The sequence below is a fragment of the Haematobia irritans genome, chromosome 4, assembly GCF_050003625.1.
Source record: "Haematobia irritans isolate KBUSLIRL chromosome 4, ASM5000362v1, whole genome shotgun sequence".
Classification (NCBI taxonomy): domain Eukaryota; kingdom Metazoa; phylum Arthropoda; class Insecta; order Diptera; family Muscidae; genus Haematobia; species Haematobia irritans.
Genome location: NC_134400.1, coordinates 149,114,328 through 149,136,893, shown reverse-complemented (window position 1 = coordinate 149,136,893; position 22,566 = coordinate 149,114,328). Strand labels below are relative to the sequence as shown.

At 34.8% G+C, this 22,566-nt stretch overlaps 1 protein-coding gene across 1 annotated transcript in view; it reads right to left on the bottom strand.

Moving 5' to 3' along the window:
• Positions 1–22,566, bottom strand: part of Svil (Supervillin) — a 1,072,938-nt gene that overhangs the window by 996,732 nt on the left and 53,640 nt on the right. The window lies entirely within an intron of this gene.

Genomic DNA, 22,566 nt, shown 5'->3' with positions numbered 1-22,566 from the left:
AAATAATCTACCAAAATTTTATTTTTATAGAAAACCTTGTCAAAATGTTATCTCTATAGAAAATTTTGTCAAAATTTTATTTCTATAGAAAATTTTGTCAAAATTTTATTTCTATAGTATTTTTTTCCAAATTTTATTTCTATAGAAAATTTTTTCCAAATTTTATTTCTATAGAAAATTTTTTCCAAATTTTACTTCTATAGAAAATGTTGTCAAAATTTTATTTCTATAGAAACTTTAAACTTAATTATATACGTATTTAATCGGCCTTTTGTAGTTTAATATATACCACGTATGGACTATGTGGTATATATTACGGTGTTAGGAAGTTTTAAGATACCTTGCCATCGGCAAGTGTTACCGCAACCCAAGTAATTCGATTGTGGATGACAGTCTTCAGTAGAAGTTTCTACGCAATCCATGGTGGAGGGTACATAAACTTCGGCCTGGCCGAACTTACGGCCGTATATACTTGTTTTTATATAAACTTTTTCCAAACTTTTATTTCTATAGAGATTTGATCTACCAAAACATCAAGAATTCTGCCAGTCTAGAATTCTACAAACTGTGGCAACCGTAGTGGTAATAAAAATTTGTTTTTATGTAATATACGTTGTTTTAAGGTAACATATAAATATTTTTGTTTGTAAATTTTGTTTAATTTTAATGAAAAATATTGTAGGGGAAATTGCACGGAACACTTTTTGGGAATGTAGGGGAAAATAGGGAACTTTTTTTTTCTTGTAGGGCAAACCGAAAATGTTCCATGGCAACACTGTCTTCCATTACAATGAGTGGTTTTAAGAGAGTGAGAAAACTGTTCTTGATCTCTCTATAGATTTTTAGTTACAATCATTTTTTAAATTCAAATACACGGGCAATAATGTTTGTGTTCTCATATAAAAAGTGATGTTTTAGCCGATGGCCAATCACACAAAACTTGGACCATATCGCCAAAAATAATCTACCAAAATTTTATTTCTATAGAAAATTTTCTCAAAATTTTATTACTATAGAAAGTTTTGTCAAAATTTTATTTCTGTAGAAAATTTTGTCAAAATTTTATTTCTATAGAAATTTTTATCAAAATTTTATTTCTATAGAAAATTTTGTCAACATTTTATTTTATTTATTATGTAAAAATTTTATTTCTATAGAAAATTTTGTCGAACTGAATTATATACGTATTATTTAATCGGCCTTGTTTTTTGTTTAATATATACCCCATATGGACTAACTTACAATTTAGAAGACGGTGTTAAGGAAGTTTTAAGATACCTTTCCATCGACAAGTTATTCGATTGTGGATGACAGTCTTTAATAGAAGTTTCTACGCAATCCATGGTGGAGGGTACATAAGATTAGGACTGGCCGAACTTACGGCCGCATAGCAGGTTGGCTGATAAGTCCCCGGTCTGTAACATAGATGGCGTCGCTAGTTTAAATGCATATTATTTTTATATACACGCAAAAAAATAATTCTTTCCTCCCAAACGAAATTTTAGACAAACAAAGTTCGTTTCTCATTTGCTTTTCGTTGAAAGGAAGTGTATTTGGAAAGAAAAGTATATACTTTTTGTGATAAAAGTTTATTCTTTTCCAGGATGTAAAAACAATTTCATAAAGACTAACTACCAAAAAATTTTTTTCTGGCTAATTGCATTTTCCCTCACATCTTTCTCACTTCCACGAAGTTTTTTAGTTCTTAGCAACTTTTTCTGTAATACAAACAATGTAGAAGAAATTATACGATTTGATAAATTTTTAATTTTTATACCCTGCGTCACACTGTGGAACAGGGTATTATAAGTTAGTGCATATGTTTGTAACACCCATAAGGAGACGAGATAGACACATGGTGTCTTTGGCAATAATGCTCAGGGTGGGTCCCTGAGTCGATATAACCATGTCCGTCTGTCCGTCTGTCTGTGAACACATTTTTGTGATTAAAGTCTAGGTCGCAATTTAAGTCCAATCGCCTTCAAATTTGGCACATGTTCCTAATTTGGGTCAGAATAGAACCCTATTGATTTTGAAAAAAATCGGTTCAGATTTAGATATAGCTCCCATATATATCTTTCGCCCGATATGCACTAATATGGACCCAGCAGCCAGGTTTTTATACCGATTTGCTTGAAATTTTGTACAACCTTAACACTTAGTCGTATAGTCAAGTGTGCAAAATTTGATTGAAATCGGTTCCGATTTAGATATAGCTCCCATATATATCTTTCGCCCGATATGGACTTATATGGCCCCAGAAGCCAGAGTTTTTGCCCAATTTGGTTGAAGTTTTGCACTAGGAGTACAATTAGTAGTATAGTCAAGTGTGCAAAATTTGATTGCAATCGGTTCAGATTTAGATATAGCTCCCATATATATCTTTCGCCCGATATGGACTAATATGGTCCTAAAAGCCAGAGTTTTGGCCCAATTTGGTTGAAATTTTGCACAGGGAGTAGATTTAGCATTGTAGCTATGCGTGCCGAATTTGGTTGAAATCGGTTCAGATGTAGATATAGCTCCCATATATATTTTTGGTCCGATATGGACTAATATGGTCCTAAAAGCCAGAGTTTTGTCCCAATTTGGTTGAAATTTTGCACAGGGAGTAGATTTAGCATTTTAGCTATGTGCGCCAAATTTGGTTGAAATCGGTTCAGATTTAAATATATCTCCCATATATAGCTTTCGCCCGATTTATACTCGTATGACCACAGAGGCCAATTTTTAACTCCGATTTAGTTAAAATTTTGCACAGGGAGTAGATTTAGCATTGTGGCTATGCGCGCCAAATTTGGTTGAAATCGGTTCAGATTTAGATATAGCTCCCATATATATCTTTCGCCCGATATGGACTTATATGGTCCCAGAAGCCAGAGTTTTGGCCCAATTTGGTTGAAATTTTGCACTAGGAGTACAATTAGTAGTGCAGTTAAGTGTGCAAAATTTGATTGAAATCCGTTCAGATTTAGATATATCTCCCATATATAGCTTTCGCCCGATTTACACTCATATGACCACAGAGGCCAATTTTTAACTCATTTAGTTGAAATTTTGTACTGGGAGTAGAATTAGCATTGTAGCTATGCGTGCCAAATTTAGTTGAAATCGGTTCAGATTTAGATATAGCTCCCCTATATATGTTTTTCTGATTTCGACAAAAATGGTCAAAATACCAACATTTTCTTTGTTAAATCGCCACTGCTTAGTCGAAAAGTTCTAAAAATGACTCTAATTTTCATAAACTTCTAATAGATATATATCGAGCGATAAATCATAAATAAACTTTTGCGAAATTTCCTTAAAATTGCTTCAGATTTAAATGTTTCCCATATTTATACCCTGCTCCACACTGTGGAACAGGGTATTATAAGTTAGTGCATATGTTTGCAACACCCAGAAGGAGACGAGATAGACACATGGTGTCTTTGGCACAAATGCTTAGGGTGGGCTCCTGAGTCGATATAGCCATGTCCGTCTGTCCGTGAACACATTTTTGTAATCAAAGTCTAGGTCGCAGTTTTAGTCCAATCGACTTCAAATTTGGCACAAGTATGTGTTTTGGTTCAGAATAGACCCCTATTGATTTTGGAAGAAATCGGTTCAGATTTAGATATAGCTCCCATATATATATTTCGCCCGATATGGACTTATATGGCCCCAGAAGCCAGAGTTTTACCCTAATTTGCTTAAAATTTTGCACCAGAAGAACAATTAGTACTATAGTCAAGTGTGCCAAATTTTATTAAAATCGGTTCAGATTTAGATATAGCTCCCATATATATCTTTCGCCCGATATGGACTAATACGGTCCCAGAAACCATAGTTTTAGCCCAATTTGGTTGAAATTGCACAGGGAGTAGAATTAGCATTGTAGCTATGCGTGCCAAATTTGGTTGAAATCGGTTCAGATTTAGACATAGCTCCCATATATATCTTTCGCCCGATTTACACTCATATGACCACAGAAGCCAATTTTTTGCTCCGATTTAGTTGAAATTTTGCACAGGGAGTAGAATTAGCATTGTAGCTATGTGTGCCAAATTTGGTTGAAATCGGTTCAGATTTAGATATAGCTCCAATATATAGCTTTCGGCCGATTTACACTTATATGACCACAGAGGCCAATTTTTTGCTCCGATTTAGTTGAAATTTTGCACAGGGAGTAGAATTAGCATTGTAGCTATGCGTGCCAAATTTGGTTGAAGTCGGTTCAGATTTAGATATATCTCCCATATATAGCTTTCGCTCGATTTACACTCATATGACCACAGAGGCCAATTTTTAACTCCGATTTAGTGGAAATTTTACACAGGCAGTAGAAGTAGTATTGTTGCTATGCGTGCCAAATTTCGTTGAAATCGGTTCAGATTTAAATATAGTTCCCATATATATGTTTTTCTGATTTCGACAAAAATGGTCAAAATACCAACATTTTCCTTGTAAAATCGCCACTGCTTAGTCGAAAAGTTGTAAAAATTACTCTAATTTTCCTAAACTTCTAATACATATATATCGAGCGATAAATCATAAATAAAATTTTTTGAAGTTTCCTTTAAATTACTTCAGATTTAAACGTTTCCCATATTTTTTTACTAACATTGTGTTCCACCCTAGTGCATTAGCCGACTTAAATTTTGAGTCTATAGATTTAGTGGAAGTCTATCAAATTCTGTCCAGATCGAGTGATATTTAAATGTATGTATTTGGGACAAACCTTTATATATAGCCCCCCAACACATTTGGCGGATGGGATATGGTATCGAAACTTTAGATCTACAAAATGGTGCAGGGTATAATATAGTCGGCCCCGCCCGAGTTTAGACTTTCTTACTTGTTTTTTACTAACATTGTGTTCCACCCTAGTGTATTAGCCGACTTAAATTTTGAGTCTATAGATTTTGTAGAAGTCTATCAAATTCTGCCAGATCGAGTGATATTTGAATGTATGTATTTGGGACAAACCTTTATATATAGCCCACAAAACATTTGACGGATGTGATATGGTATCGAAAATTTAGATCTACAAAGTGATGCAGGGTATAATATAATCGGCCCGCCCGACTTTAGACTTTCCTTACTTGTTTCTATAGAAATTTTTGTCGAACTGAATTATATACTATTATTTAATCGGCCTTGTTTTTTGTTTAATATATCCCCCGTATGGACTAACTTACAATTTAGAAGACGGTGTTAAGGAAGTTTTAAGATACCTTTCCATCGGCAAGTGTTACCGCAACCCAAGTTATTCGATTGTGGATGACAGTCTTTAATAGAAGTTTCTACGCAATCCATGGTGGAGGGTACATAAGATTGGGCCTGGCCGAACTTACGGCAGTATAACAGGTTGGCTGATAAGTCCCCGGTCTGACACATAGATGGCGTCGCTAGTTTAAATGCATATTATTTTTATATAGTACCAACCTTCAAATGATTCGTGTCAAAATTTGACGTCTGTAAGTCAATTTGTTTGTGAGTTAGAACGTCTTTTGCGAAGCACTTTGTTATTGTGAAAAAAATGGAAAAAAGGAATTTCGTGTTTTGATAAAATTCTGAAGGGAAAAATACGGTGGAAGCAAAAACTTGGCTTGATAATGAGTTTCCGGGCTCTGCCCTAGGGAAATCAACAATAATTGATTGGTATGCAAAATTCAAGCGTGGTGAAATGAGCACGGAGGACGGTGAACGCAGTGGACGCCCGAAAGAGGTGGTTACCGACGAAAACATCAAAAAAATCCACAAAATGATTTTGAATGACCGTAAAATGAAGTTGATCGAGATAGCAGAGGCCTTAAAGATATCAAAGGAACGTGTTGGTCATATCATTTATCAATATTTGGATATGCGGAAGCTCTGTGTAAAATGGGTGCCGCACATTTGACCAAAAACAACAACGTGTTGATGATTGTGAGCGGTGTTTGCAGCTATTAACTCGTAATACACCCGAGTTTTTCAGTCTATATGTGACAATAGATGAAATATGTCTCTATCACTACACTCCTGAGTCCAATCGACAGTCGGCTGAGTGGACAGCGACCGGTGAACCGTCTCCGAAGCGTGGAAAGACTCAAAAGTCCGCTGGCAAAGTAATGGCCTCTTTTTTTTTGGGATGCGCATGGAATAATTTTTATCGATTATCTTGAGAATGAAAAAACCATCAACAGTGACTATTATATGGCGTTATTTGAGCGTTTGAAGGTCGAAATCGCGGCAAAATGGCCCCATATGAAGAAGAAAAAAGTGTTGTTCCACCAAGGCAACGCACCGTGCCACAAGTCATTGAGAACGATGGCAAAAATTCATGAATTGGGCTTCGAATTGCTTCCCCACCCACCGTATTCTCCAGATCTGGCCCCCAGCGACTTTTTCTTGTTCTCAGACCTCAAAAGGATGCTCGCAGGGAAAAAATTTGGCTGCAATGAAGAGGTGATCGCCGAAACTGGGGCCTATTTTGAGGCAAAACCGAAGGAGTACTACCAAAATGGTATCAAAAACTTGGAAGGTCGTTGTTGAATAATAAAAGCGAATTTTGACAAAAAAATGTTTTTTTCTATGTTAGACCGGGGACTTATCAGTCAACCTGTTACATGTAAGATTCGAAATTAACTTCAAATCCTTTGGAATATTTTTCAGAAGGATTACCTTATCAGCCCTTCCTTTAGAATATTCTGTGAAGAATATGATTGACTTAGATAACGCGAAATGTTCATTAAAAATTTATTTCGAAGTAAATGCGTTTTTTTTTTTTTAATTAACATTCTCCGAGCTGTAAAAGATCAGAAACGCACAGTGGAGCGAGTTGGGCTCAGTTAATTTCAATAATGAAGATGACTAGACACAGAATAATTTAAAATATTATAAGTGTTACAAAGTTGAGTTTTTAGTCGGTCACATTCCTGCATATCTAGCTAACCTCAATGTAGGTCATTGCTTGCAATTTCTATGAGTGTTACTCTAAGATCTATCTTCACTCTTAGTTCTTGTCGTATCACATTGAATCTATAGTCAATGGCTTGTAATGTAACTGAAATTTGCATTCATAATTACAAGTTGGCTTGAGCCAAGTATGAAGTGCAATATACATAAACAATTCATTTCAATAGAGACAAAAACAGAATCGTAAAACATGACACAGTACATATGCCAACCAACAGGCCACACCTTAGGGTTGTATGTTCTGTTGTCTACTACAAGTCGACGAATGTGAATGCATCGCCCATTTTTTGTATGATTTAGTTGGTAAAAAAAATTTCATTACTTTGATATTGGATTCCCACCAATAACCCAGCCGAGTAGGTAGTCTTAGACTCAGATATCATTTCTTGAATTCAAATCTATAATTATGATAATCGGATGACTGTTTTACAAAAGACTCCCTAACAAATGTTTAGCTTAAAAATGACAAAGTTCACAAAGAACAAGAATATACGGCCGTAAGTTTGGCCAAGCCGAATCTTATGTACCCTCCACCATGGATTGCCGATGGCAAGGTATCTTAAAACTCTTTAAAATCGTCTATTAAATTGGAAGTTAGTCCATAGTTAATCCGCACAAAAAAAGGCGGATTAAAAACCTATATAACTCAGTTCTTGACCGGTATGAATTTTTGCGTGGTAAAAGAGAGGCAGAAGTGAAATATGGTGGTCGGTTTATATGGGGGCTATATACAATTATGAACCTATATGGTCCAATTTTTGTGTGATTAGTACCAAATTTTTGCAAGATCAAAAGAAAATTTGCTTATCCTGGAAGAAGTAAAATCTGGGGATCGCTTTATTGGAGGCCATATATAACTATGGACCACTTATGGCACGGTTGTTAGCGACCATATACCAACACATCGTACCAAATTTCAACCGAAGCGGATGAAATTTGCGCCTCCAAGATATTTGCTCTTCCAATTATAAAGGATGATACATTTGGTCAAGGGAAAACGCGTGTAAATCGGTGAAATCGTTTATTTAAAAAATCAAATTAAATTTCTTTTTCAAGTTCAATTAGTATAAAATTCAGGAAAAATATTCAGTTAGGCTTTCGCTTTTCCAAATCCGAATTGCCGGGCCTCACGCTTGACACCTGCCATCAGATTTTGTACAGCCACCTTGTCCACCTTCTTCGCCGCAGAAAGCCAGTTTGCCTTGAACCGCTTGACAATAGCCCAGTATTTCTCAATTGGGCGGAGCTCTGGGGTGTTGGGAGGGTTCTTGTCCTTGGGAACCACCTGCACGTTATTGGCGGCGTACCACTCCATGGCCTTTTTATCGTATTGGCAAGATGCCAAATCCGGCCAAAACAGTACGGAACAACCGTGTTTCTTCAGGAAAGGCAGCAGACGTTTATTCAAACACTCTTTCACGTAAATTTCTTGGTTGACAGTCCCGGAAGCTATGAAAATGCTGCTTTTCAAACCACAGGTACATATAGCTTGTCAAACCAGCTATTTCTTTGCGAACTTTGACAGTTTTATGTGCTCGAAAATATCTGCTACCTTTCCCCATCCTTTTGCCGTATTAAACTCCTGTCCCGGAAGCTGCTTGTAGTCGGCTTTGACGTAGGTTTCGTCGTCCATTACCACGCAGTCAAACTTCGTCAGCATCGTCGTGTACAGCCTCCGGGATCGCGCTTTGGCCGTCGTATTTTGTTTATCATCGCGATTTGGAGTCACTACCTTCTTGTAAGTCGATAGTCCGGCTCGTTTTTTGGCTCGATGCACGGTTGTAGACGATACACCCAGCTTATTTGCGGCATCTCGGAGAGAGAGGTTAAGGTTTCGCTTGCAACTACCGGCAACTCTCTTTGTCGTCTCAGCGGCTTCCGGTTTTCGATTTCCCCCCGATCCAGACTTCCTGGCTGTCGGCAAACGTTCCCCAAACACGTTAATTCCATTTGTAACGGTTGATTTGGCAACTTTTAGCGATTTTGCCAGCTTTGCGTGCGAGTAGCTCGGATTTTCGCGATGCGCGAGCAAAATTTTGATACGCTGCTCTTCTTGCTTGGACGGCATTTTGACAACTGAAGAGTGAATTCCAAAATCAAAATAGGAGCAACATTCTACACACACACACCTTCAAAATGAGGGGTGTTCAGGTTTTTTAAATGCAAAATTGAAAGAAATACGTCAAGTTTATATTGACCAAATTTTGACCGTATCACCCTTTAGACCGATATGGACCAATTTTTCCATAGCTGTTAGAGATCATATACTAACATAACTTACAAAATTTTAACCGAATCGGACGAAATTTGCTCCTCCAAGAGTCTACGAAAACCAAATCTGTGGATCGGTTTATATGGGGGCTATATATAATTATGGACCGATATAGACAAATTTTGGCATGGTTGCTAGAGACCATATACTAACATAACTTACAAAATTTTAAGCGAATCGGAAGAAAGTTGCTCCTATATGGACCAATTTGAGCATGAATGTTAGAGACTATATACAAACACCACATACCAAATTTCAAACGGATCGGATGAAATTTGCTCCTCCTAGAGGATCCGCAAGCAAAATCTGGAAATCGGTTTGTATGGGGGCTATATATAATTATGGACAGATATGGACCAATTTTTGCATGAGTGTTAGATGTCATATACTAACACCATGTAACAAATTTCAACCGGATCGGATGAAATTAGCTCCTCCTAGAGTCTACGCAAAGCAAATCTGAGGGTCGGTTTATATGGGGGTATACGTAAACGTGGTCCGATATGGCCTTTTGCAATACCATCCGACATACATAAATAACAACTACTACTGCCAAGTTTCAAGTCGATAGCTTTCGTTCAGAAGTTAGCGTGATTTCCACAGACGGACGGACATGCTTAGATCGACTCAGAATTTCACCACTACCCAGAATATATATACTTTATGGGGTCTTAGACCAATATTTCGATGTGTTACAAACTGAATGACAAAGTTAATATACTCCCCATGTGGAGGATATAAAAATGTCTCAATTTATTTATTCCAATACGATATTTGTCTTCATATTGTTCACATAAAGAGGTTTGTCATATCATTTAACATTTAATGATAATATTCGAAACATTGGCTTCGAATTAACTGAAAATTGAGACATAGTTTTGTTTATTTCGCTATATAAGCATTTAGAATGGGGTCTAGGATTCTCAAAATTAAACTTTGGTATGTGGTTTGAGTGATAAGAAAAACCTTTACACTGAAAAAAAAAATAGCTTTAGCTATTTAGCCAAACCTCCCTATATCGAATTGGTGGTAGAGAGCAAGAATTGAAATATGGGGGTCGCTTATATGGGGGCTATATACAATTATGAACTTGATATGGACCAATTCTTGTGTGATTAGGGATCGATTAATCTGAGGGCTATATATAACTATAGACCGATATGGACCTAGTTAGGCATGGTTGTTAACGGCCATATACTAGTACAATGTACCAAATTTCAACTGAATCGGATGAAATTTGCTCCTCAAAGAGGCTCCAAAACCTAATCTGTGTATGTAATGATATGGACCACTTTTGGCATGGCTGTTAAATATCATATACTACCAACACGTACCAAATTTCAACCAGATGGGATGAATTTTGCTTCTCCAAAAGGCACCGGAGGTCAAATCTGGGGATCGGTTTATAGGGGGGCTATATATAATTATGGACTGATATGAACCAATTCCTGCATGGTTGTTGGATACCATATATTAACACCACGTACCAAATTTCAACTGAATCAGATGAATTTTTGTCTTCCTAGAGGCTCCGGAGGTCAAATCTGGTGATCGGTTTATATGGGGGCTATATATAATTATGGACCGATAATTATATGTGTGTAACACATATAATTATGGACATTTTTGGCATGCTCATTAGAGACCATATACTAACACCATGTACCAAATTTCAGCCGGATCGGATGAAATTTGCTTCTCTTAGAGGCTCCGCAAGCCAAAACGGGGGATCGGTTTATATGGGGCCTATATATAATTATTGACCGATGTGGACCAATTTTTGCATGGTTGTTAGCGACCATATACTAACACCATGTACCAAATTTCAGTTGGATCGGATGAAATTTGCTTCTCTTAGAATCCCCGTAATCCAACTTTGGGGGTCCGTTTATATGGAGGCTATACGTAAAAATGGGCCGATATGGCCCATTTGCAATACCATCCGACCTACATCAATAACAACTACTTGTGCCATGTTTCAAGTCGATAGCTTGTTTCGTTCGGAAGTTAGCGTGATTTCAACAGACGGACGGACGGACATGCTCAGATCGACTCAGAATTTCACCACGACCCAGAATATATATACTTTATTGGGTCTTAGAGCAATATTTCGATGTGTTACAAACAGAATGACAAAGTCCCATCCTATGGTGGAGGGTATAAAAACTTTTTTTGGACCAAAATTTGAAGACTGCTTTTGGGTCTGCCTTTACCCCTATTTACGTCTGTCTTTACTCATATTTCCTTCACCTTGAACTCCGCTAGTGTCACAATATACTGAAAAAAATATTTACGTGATACTAAAGACTATGCAACCTACATTTTAGGATGCGCAAGTTACAAAATGTTAAGAGCAAATTTCATTAAAAGAATGACATTTTAATTAAAATAAAGTTTATAATCTTTTCTTCAATTTTTATACCCTAAACCACATAGTGGTCAGGGTATAATAAGTTTGAACGGCCAAAAAATGTGCCTACCAGAAATATTGATTTTAGACCCCATAAAATATATACCGATCGACTCAGAATCACCTCCTGAGTCGATCTAGCGCTTGGTGTCCGTCCGTCCATCCGTCCGTCTGTCCATGTATTTGTTGTTCACAGGATTCCGGTCGCAATTGTTAACCGATTTTGATGAAATTTGGTACAGAGAGTTTTTGGGAACAAGGACGAACGCTATTGAATTTGGAAGAAATCGGATCAAATTTAGACATAGCTCCCATATATATGTATCGCCCGATTTCGACAAATGGGGTCACGTTGCGTTTGTTTTCAAACGGATCGTCACCAAATTTGGCAAAAGGTAATCTTTTTCATCGTTCTTCAAGTCTGCAGAATTTCATCTAAATCGGTTCAGATTTAGATATAGCTCCCATATATATGTGTCGCCCGATTTTCCCAAATTTGGCCATAAAAACCTTGTTTATTAAGCGATCTTACTAAAACTTGGCTTACTCTAATCTTTTATGGTACTGACAATATGTTCCAAAAATAATCGAATTCGGTTCAGATTTAGATATAGCTCCCATATATATGTATCGCCCGATTTTACCAAATTTGTCCGTAAAACCCTTATTTATCAACCGATAGTGCTCAAAGTTGGCTAAATATAATATTCTGTACCTCTAACTGTATGTGCGCAATTTCATCGAAATCGGTTCAGATTTAGATATAGCTCGCCCGATTTTGCCAAATTTGGCCGTTAAACCCTTATTTATCAACCGATCGTAAGCAAGGTTGGCTAAATGTAATCTTCTATAGCACTAACTGTATCTGCAAAATTTCATCGAAATCGATTCAAATTTAGATATAGCTCCCATATATATTTATCGCCCGATTTTGAAAAATTTGCCCCTAATAACCTTATTTTTGACCATAGGGGCCTCATTTATTAATTGATCGTACTCAAATTTTACACAAAGTGACCTTCTGTGGTATAAATCATACCTGCAAAATATTATACAAATTGGTTCAGATTTAGATATAGGTCCCATATATATGCATCGCTCGATTTTGTCATGTTTGGCCATAATACTCTTATTTATTAACCTATGTTATTCAAATTTCAAATTTTGATGTACTAGCTGATCGTATTTAGACTTACATGTAGCTCTTACATAAATCTATTGCCCTATTTTCAGAAATTTGGATTTATTACCCACAACTAATTGACCGATTTCCTCTTTTTTAATAATGGACTCAATATTAGTGGCATACTAACTCTTTTGGTGCAAAATAAACTATAGCTCCTAATATTAGACATTTCTGCTCAGATTGTGACAAGACACCCATAAACATGTACCCCCCCTTTATGTTCTCCAAAACCTATACCAATGATACCCCACAAATGCTTATGTTTACTAATTCAGTAGGGGTGGTTTAGGGTATGATATAGTCGGCCCCGTCCGACTTTCTACTTTACTCACTTGTTTTATTAAGCTTAGGACACGAATTTTGGAAATTTTTATCTCTCCGTTAAAGCCGTATGTTTTTGAACTAAGGGAAATTTTCCTTAAAGTAAAGAAACATTGTTTTGTTTTACAGAAATTGTCCTTAAATTAACTGAAATATTGAATCTTTAAATTTAAGATAAACACGCTTCAAATGCAGGCGAAAACTTATTTTGAGGATTTAGCATCTTTGGTTTAAATTTTTTTTAATTAAGAATTTTGGAAATTTTTATCTCTCCGTTAAAGCCGTATGTTTTTGAACTAAGGGAAATTTTCCTTAAAGTAAAGAAACATTGTTTTGTTTTACAGAAATTGTCCTTAAATTAACTGAAATATTGAATCTTTAAATTTAAGATAAACACGCTTCAAATGCAGGCGAAAACTTATTTTGAGGATTTAGCATCTTTGGTTTAAATTTTTTTTAATTAAGAAAACATTTTTACTTTGAACTGGCATTTATTTCTACGTGAATAGCTTTATTAATATACCACGAGAAGAAAATGAAAATTCGATAAATGAGATCTGTATCCTAATTTTAATTCTATTGATCCTACATTTAAAAACTTTTTTTGGGTGTACTTGCCACTGCATGCAATTAAATATTTTTTCATACAAAAACACATCTATTAAATATTATTAATCCATTAAATTAGTCATTTGGTACACTGAAAAATATATTCACCTTATATGAAAGATTATCACCCATGTTCGCAAATCCACTTCCAGGTGTCCTACAATTTTCGTGAAATCAATTCACTAGCAAAAATCTTGGTGAAAGTTGAATTATGTCCAAGATGGATGTATTTTCGGTTAAAAAAAGTACTCGCATAATTATATATATAGCCCCTATATAAACAGATCCCCAGATTTAATTTCTGGAGTTTACTGCCTAATCACCACCACGTTCACATTCCAGTGAAACCTCTTAGAGAAGCTTTGAAACCCTCAGAAATGTCACCAGCATTACTGAGGTGGGATAATCCACCGCTGAAAAACTTTTTGGTGTTCGGTCGTAGCAGGAATCGAACCCACGACCTTGTGTATGCAAGGCGGGCATAGGTTAGGTTAGGTTAGGTTAGGTGGCAGCCTGATGTATCAGGCTCACTTAGACTATTCAGTCCATTGTGATACCACATTGGTGAACTTCTGTCTTATCACTGAGTGCTGCCCGATTCCATGTTAAGCTCAATGACAAGGGACCTCCTTTTTATAGCCGAGTCCGAACGGCGTTCCACATTGCAGTGAAACCACTTAGAGAAGCTTTGAAACCCTCAGAAATGTCACCAGCATTACTGAGGTGGGATAATCCGCCGCTGAAAAACTTTTTGGTGTTCGGTCGAAGCAGGAATCGAACCCACGACCTTGTGTATGCAAGGCGGGCATGCTAACCATTGCACCACGGTGGCTCTGTAACATATACCCCAAACACATTTTGCTTCAAGCATATATATTTTCGGGATTGGTCCAAACAAAATATAGTTTGTATTGTTCAAACGTATTATGTTTCACCTTAGGCCATACACTGGTAGTAAAAAATTTTAATGAAATTTTCTTTGTGTGGATATATTTTTAAGGCGTCAATTGGTTACTTCCATTATTTTACGTGCAGCATACTCTCTAGGTCTCTCTTTCTAAAGACATATATGTTTATAGGCTATTCCCAAATTAATATATGTTTGCATCTAAGCATATTATATTTACAAACATTTTATATCCCAAACATAATATGTTCTAACATATTAACATATATGTCTCAAATATGTTATGCTAGTTTATGAACATTATATGCTTGCACTTAAAAATATTGTGTTAAAAATTTATATATATAATTTTTACACCCAAACATATGAAAAACAGTCTTTTTCGTCCGTGTACTCACCATGCAACAGTGGGTCAATATCGCTCCATAATTATATATAGCCCCCATATAAACCAATACCCAGATTTGTCTTGCAGAGCCCCTTGAGAGAGCACATTTCATACCATTCGGTACGTGGTGTTAGACTATGGCCTCTAACCACCATGCAAAAATTGGTTCATATCGGTTCATAATTATATATAAAACCCATATAAACCGATTCCCAGATTTGATTTCCAAAGATTTCTGGACATGCATCTATGGCCTCAAACCACCATTAAAAATTGGTTCATATGTCCCATAACTTTATATAGCCCCCATACAAACCAATCCCCAGATTCTACTTCTTGGGCCTCCTGAAAAAAGCAAATTTCATCCGATTTGGTTAAAATTTGGTACCATGTTAAAATTGGTCCATAAATATATATATATAGCCCTTATATAAACCGACCCTCCAAATTTGTCTTCTGGAGCCTTATGGAAGAAGAAATGTCATCCTCGCTGGTTGAAATGTGGCTTTCTAATTACCGTGCGAAAATTTGTTCATATCGGTTCATAATTATTTATAGACTCCTCTGCACGGACGAAGCAGACTGTTTTTTATATGTTTCGGTGTAAAAATTATATGTTTGGCACTCAAATTTTTAGCACATTATTTTCAAGTGCAAGCATATAATGTTCATAAACTAGTATAACATGTTTGGGACATATATTTGAATATATTAGAACATATTATGTTTGGGACACTGGATTTTCTTAAATATAATGTGTATATATGCAAACATATATTAATTTGAAATTTTCCTACAAACATATATATCTTTAGAAACGTCAGATAGTGCAAGAGATAATAGAGAAAAAAGATAAAGATGGGGATGGAGATGGAGATAGATATCGAAAGACATGAATGTAGCAAAGTGAGAAAATTAAATAAGAATGGTGCTCTGCTTGGGAGACATATTTTTATACCCTCCACCATAGGATGGGGGTATATTAACTTTGTCATTCCGTTTGTAACACATCGAAATATTGCTCTAAGACCCCATAAAGTATATATATTCTGGGTCGTGGTGAGATTCTGAGTCGATCTAAGCATGTCCGTCCGTCCGTCCGTCTGTCCGTCTGTCCGTCTGTCCGGCTGTCCGTCCGTCTGTGGAAATCACGCTAACTTCCGAACGAAACTAGCTATCGACTTGAAACTTGGCACAAGTAGTTGTTATTGATGTAGGTCGGATGGTATTGAAAATGGGCCATATCGGCCCACGTTTACGTATAGCCCCCATATAAACCGATCCCCAAATTTGGCTTGCGGAGCCTTCCGGAGCAGCAAAATTCATCCGATCCGGTTGAAATTTGGTACGTGGTCTAAGTATACGGTCTCTAACAACCATGCAAAAATTGGTCCATATCGGTCCATACTTATATATAGCCCCCATATAAACCGATCCCCAGATTTGACCTCCGGAGCCTCTTGGAGGGGCAAAATTCATCCGACCCGGTTGAAATTTGGTACCTGATGTTAGTATACGGTCTCTAACAACCATGCAAAAATTGGTCCATATCGGTCCATAAATATATATAGCTCCCATATAAACCGATCCCCAGATTTGACCTCCGGAGCCTCTTGGAGGAGCAAACTTCATCCTACCCGATTGAAATTTGGTACGTGGTGTTAGTATATGGTCTCTAACAACCATGCAAAAACTTGTCCATATCGGTCCATAATTATATATAGCTCCCATATAAACCGATTCCCAGATTTGACCTCCGGAGCCTCTTGGAGGGGCAAAATTCATCCGATCCGTTTGAAATTGGGTACCTGATGTTAGTATACGGTATCTAACAAGCATGCAAAAATTGGTCCATATCGGTCCATAATTATATATAGCTCCCATATAAACCGATCCCCAGATTTGAACTCTGGAGCCTCTTGGATGAGCAAAATTCATCCGATCCAATTGAAATTTAGTGCGTGGTGTTAGTATATGGTCTCTAACAACCATGCAAAAATTGGTCCATATCGGTCCATAATTATATATAGCTCCCATATAAACCGATCCCCAGATTTGACCTCCGGAGCCTCTTGGAGGAGCAAAAGTCATCCGATGCGGTTGAAATTTGGTACATTTCGTTAGTATATGGCATCTAACAGCCATGTAAAAATTGTCAAATTTTATTACTATAGAAAGTTTTGTCAAAATTTCATTTCTATAGAAAGTTTTGTAAAAAGTTTATTTCTATAGCAATGTTTGTCAACATTTTATTTCCATAGAAAATTTTGTCAAAATTTTATTTCTATAGAAAATTTTGTAAAAAATTTATTTCTGTAGAAAATTTTGTCAATATTTTATAGACAATTTTGTCAACATTTTATTTCTATAGAACATTTTGTCAACATTTTATTTCTATAGAAAATTTTGTCAAAATTTTATTTCTATAGAAAATTTTGTAAAAAATTTATTTCTGTAGAAAATTTTGTCAACATTTTATTTCTATAGACAATTTTGTCAACATTTTATTTCTATAGAAAATTTTGTCAAAATTTTATTGCTATAGAAAATTTTGTCAACATTTTACTTCCATAGAAAATTTTGTCAACATTTTATTTCTATAGAAAATTTTGTCAAGTTTTTATTTCTATAGAAAATTTTGTCAAAATTTTATTTCTATAGAAAATTTTGTCAAACTGAATTATATACGTATTTAATCGGCCTTTTTTTTTGTTTAATATATACCCCTTATGGACTAACTTACAATTTAGAAGACAGTGTTAAAAAGTTTTACGATACCTTGCCATCGGCAAGTGTTATCGCAACCCAAGTAATTCGATTGTGGATGACAGCCTTTAGTAGAAGTTCCTACGCAATCCATGGTGGAGGGTACATAAGATTCGGCCTGGCCGAACTTACGGCCGTATATACTTGTTTATGTTGATAAATGAGCTTGCATTCATCAACATCAAACATTTTAATTGCTTATTATTCAATGTGCACATTAAATTGTGCATTCGGAGTCTCAAGAAAATAAGCTTAGGGTGAAACATAAAATATGTTTGCACACTATAAAAAATTGTTTGTTTGCACAAATTCTGAAAATATATATATTTTTTGAGGGTGTATATAAACCTATCGAGAAGTAAATTGGCTTATATAGGTATTTAATCTGCTTTTTTTTTTGTTGAACATAGACTCCATAAACCGAATTAATTCGCTTGTGGATGACGGTCTTTAGTAGAACTTTCTACGCAATTCGTGGTGGAGGAAACATAAGATTCGGACTGGCAGAACATACGGCCGTATATGCTTGTTTGAAGTGTCTGTTATAATTTGAACTTTTAAACAGAAATTCATTACACGGACGAAAAAGACTGTTTTTCATATGTTTGGGTATAAACATTATATGTTTGGAACTCAAGTTTTTAAACACAATATTTTTGAGTGCAAACATATAATGTTCATAAACTAGCATAATATGTTTGGGACATATATGTTAATATGTTAGATCATATTATGTTTGGGACATAAAATGTTTGTAAATATAATATGATTGGATTCAAAAATATATATTAATTTAGAAATAGTCTATAAACATATATGTGTTAACAAAGAGACAAAGTGTATGCTGGAAGTAAAATAATGAAAGTAACCAATTGGCGCATTACAAATATATATACACAAAGAAAATTTCATTAAATATAGGAAAAATACTACGTGTGAATATAAACAAGTATAAATTTACATATTATGAGTAAACATATATATATTGTGATATAAGACTTCGCCAAAAATTGTATATGCTTAAGTAAACTATTAAAATGAGTATTCGGAGAGAAAATTCATTCGGAACCAAGATAAAATATATTTGAAAAAAGGAGCATGAGTTTTGTTTATCATTTTCGTATTACGGGCACAATTTTTTTGTTTCGTCAAAACAAATCGGAACGTAGGACGAGTAAGTCAAAATATTCATACAAAGGTAATTAAAGGGATCTTCATAAAAACTAACGAAAGGACACTATACACTGAACAAAAAGCATGTCCGGTTCCAAAGATTGTGTCTCCACTTTAACAATTTTGGTATTGATTCCAAACCAAAGAAGCGGAGAATACAAGTAAGGATGCTTTTAAGACACAATTCTCTTTTAAATGGGGTTTTGTGTACTTGACTCTACGAAGCACATTTCAATTTTTCGCTTTTTCAGCTTTTTTTTTTCATATGCTATAAAATGTCCGTTAAAAACAAGACTTCCAGTAGAAATTATGCTTTGTTTCAAGTAAAAAATGTCTTTAAAATAAAGTATTGAAAAACATATCCTATTTCTTAATGATTTTTGCCTTGTAGTCAAGATGCAAAAATGCAACAAATTTAAAGACAGTTTCATTAATTTTAATGAATTTTTCTGAATTATTAAAGTCAAGTTGACCTTAGTCCAAAAATTTGTTCTTTCATGTTATGATACCCATTTTTAAGTCAAATCACTTAATTATAACGACAACACGACTTCATTGAAAGTATCGACCTTTGAACATGGAAAAAACTTTATATTAGAGAAATGCGTCTTCTAAGGCTAAGCAAAAGTTGTATTCTTATTTTAAGGACATGAACTCTTTGGCCTCACGACAATATTTTTTCAGTGCACTCTTTTTAGAGTTGTGAAAGTAAAATGAAAACGAAACAGTGAAAAATTAAACAGTAAGATCTATAAAAACAAATATTAGTTCCTCTTTATTAATGAGTAGTCCAAGAGGAGTTGACGGATTTTTTTCGAAAATAAAAGCGGGCATTGAGTTCGAGTTTTGCCGCTAAAATTATTTCTCATTTTAGCGGCAAAACCAGAATAACATTACAACTTTTTCCGGTAAATTGTATTATAACATGGTGGGGAAAGATCCAAAGCAACAATTGAATCAGTTTATTTTCTTTAAAAGAAATTATTAAAGAAAAGTAAAAGGGTAAACGTGGCCATTTTAACGCGGTAATACCAATTTATACCGGCCTTAAGAATTAAATTAAGTACAAAATTATTCGTTAATAAAAATTCATATTTATTTGTATTTCTAAATTAATGGTGTTACATGCTGGCAAACAATTGTTCACACCAAAATAAATGTATGTGCTGTTGTAAAATTACTGTTTAGAATTTAAATATAATGTGCTTTTGAATGGTTATCGTTAACCTTAGGATTCGATGGAAAAATATTTTTATATACTCGAATTCACGTTCTTCTTTTGTAAGAGTTTTTGAATTTCTTCGAAAATTTTAAACTTGTATACAAAAACCTTTATTTGTTACACAATTTTTATTTTTGCAATAAAAAAATAATATTTGATTTGAACTCAGTCCATTTCGTTTATATCAAGCATTTTTCTTTTCTGACTTTAAGTCTTTTATAAAACACACTTTACAATTTCGTAGTAAAAATTTAATATAATAGTATGTAACGCTGAACACCTTTTTCGGGAACTTCCGAACGAATCTGAAATATATGTTAAAAAATATATTTAAAAAAAAAAAAAATTGATGTTGGTCGAAGCAGGGATCGAACCCAGGACCCCTTTCACGCAAGGCGGACGACCAACCACTGCTCCACGCTGCCAACAAATGTATGTTTAACAATATTATGTTGTTAAACAATGTTATGTTTGCATCGGCTCGTGGGCCCCGCAAGCTATGCTATATAAATATAACTTATAACGATAATTATCTCTTGATGACCATAACAGCTACGTAGCCCAGTGGTTAGTGTGCTGGTTTACAAACTGTGTGGTCCGCTGTTCGAATCCCCGTCCGGCAGAAGGTAAAATTGAAAAAAAAAATTATAAAATTTAATAATTTTTTCTACAATGTTTGTATTACAGAAAAAGGTGCTAAGAACTAAAAAAAAACTCATGGAAGTGCAAAAAATGTGAGGCAATATACAATTAGGCAGAAAAAAATTTTGAGCACAATATTCTTTGGGAGAAAATTCTTCTCAGCATATAATATTTTTGGGTCCAAAATGCCTCCAAACATATTATATGTTCACATAATAACATATAGTTTTTTGGAAGACAACATTATTGAATTTGGATGGAAAAATACAAAATGTTTGGAACTTAGACTACCCAAACTTATTATATTGTTTAGACCAATATGCTTTCAAACATATTATATATTGGAAGAAATCAAACATATAAATGTTTGGGCAATACCCAAAAATTTATATGCTTGAAGCAAAATATGTTTGGGAGTATATGTTACAGAAGCGTTTTTTTTTTTTTTTTTGTTGAGGGTGTAGTGTGTGAATTACTGTGTTCATATATCATCAATGAGTTCATATATCATCAATGAGATAAATTTCATAGTTTCAATTTTATAGAGCCTATATTTCTTCCTAAAAATTTCTTAATTGTGGAGAAGCATCATATTTGGCTCGCAATCAATACCGAATTCCTTGTGGGATTTTCAATATCTTTGGATCTAATTAAACCATGTTTTGAGTGTATTGTTTGATACCAACTTTTATCAAACGTGGTCAACATTTTGGCAACGTGATATTTTTTTTATAGTTTTGAACAAACACTTTTGCAGTTTGAAATCAATCCAATCCTTGACAGTGATATTGTCTTAGCCAAAAAAAAAAAAAAAATACTGTAAACATCTAAAAAATTTAACTGCGATCATTGACCACATCTGATGAAATGTGAAACCAAGTACTCTACTATACTACGACTAAAATAAGTAAGCATATCAGTTTTTTTTGAACCACAAGCTATCTTACAAAAAAATCCAACCACATCCCCAAGAATGCCACAGCGAGCCAATACTGCATCCCATTCCAGCATCGTTAACATTTACGATACTTGGGGAAATAAAAACAAGTGAAAGTGATTTGACTCAATTGGATTTTTTTTTTGCAATCTTACAGAAAATTACCATCAATTGGATTGTGAGTGAATTAGCGAATGAGTCAATGAGCTGACATGACTTTGTTTAATAAAATATCGTATGTACCCTGAATTACTTCACACAAAAAAAATTATTTCTTTATTTTATGAATAGTGTTCACAAAAAATTTCCATTGATGGAATTCATAAATTGTATGAACACATCCCATCCGAACTGAAACGAAGTGTACAGAAGAAAAACAAATTTGAGGCAATCACGAAATTAATAGTTACACTTAATATTTTAATTGAAATGTCCACGATCACAAATTTCATTGTACAGGAAATTTTTTCACAAAAATATTTCCAATTAAAACTTTAATTACATTTTCAAATATATTCAATTAAAAATTTGATTGATTCACCAAACGTTTTTAATTGAAACAATAATCAATCACAAGAATTATCGATTAATTATACCCTAAACCACATAGTGGTCAGGGTATAATAAGTGTGATCTGCCAAAAAATGTGCCTACCAGAAATATTGATTCTAGACCCCATAAAATATATACCGATCGACTCTCAACCACCTCCTGAGTCGATCTAGCGCTTGGTGTCCGTCCGTCCGTCTGCCAAGTATTTGTTGTTCACAGAATTCCGGTCGCAATTATTAACC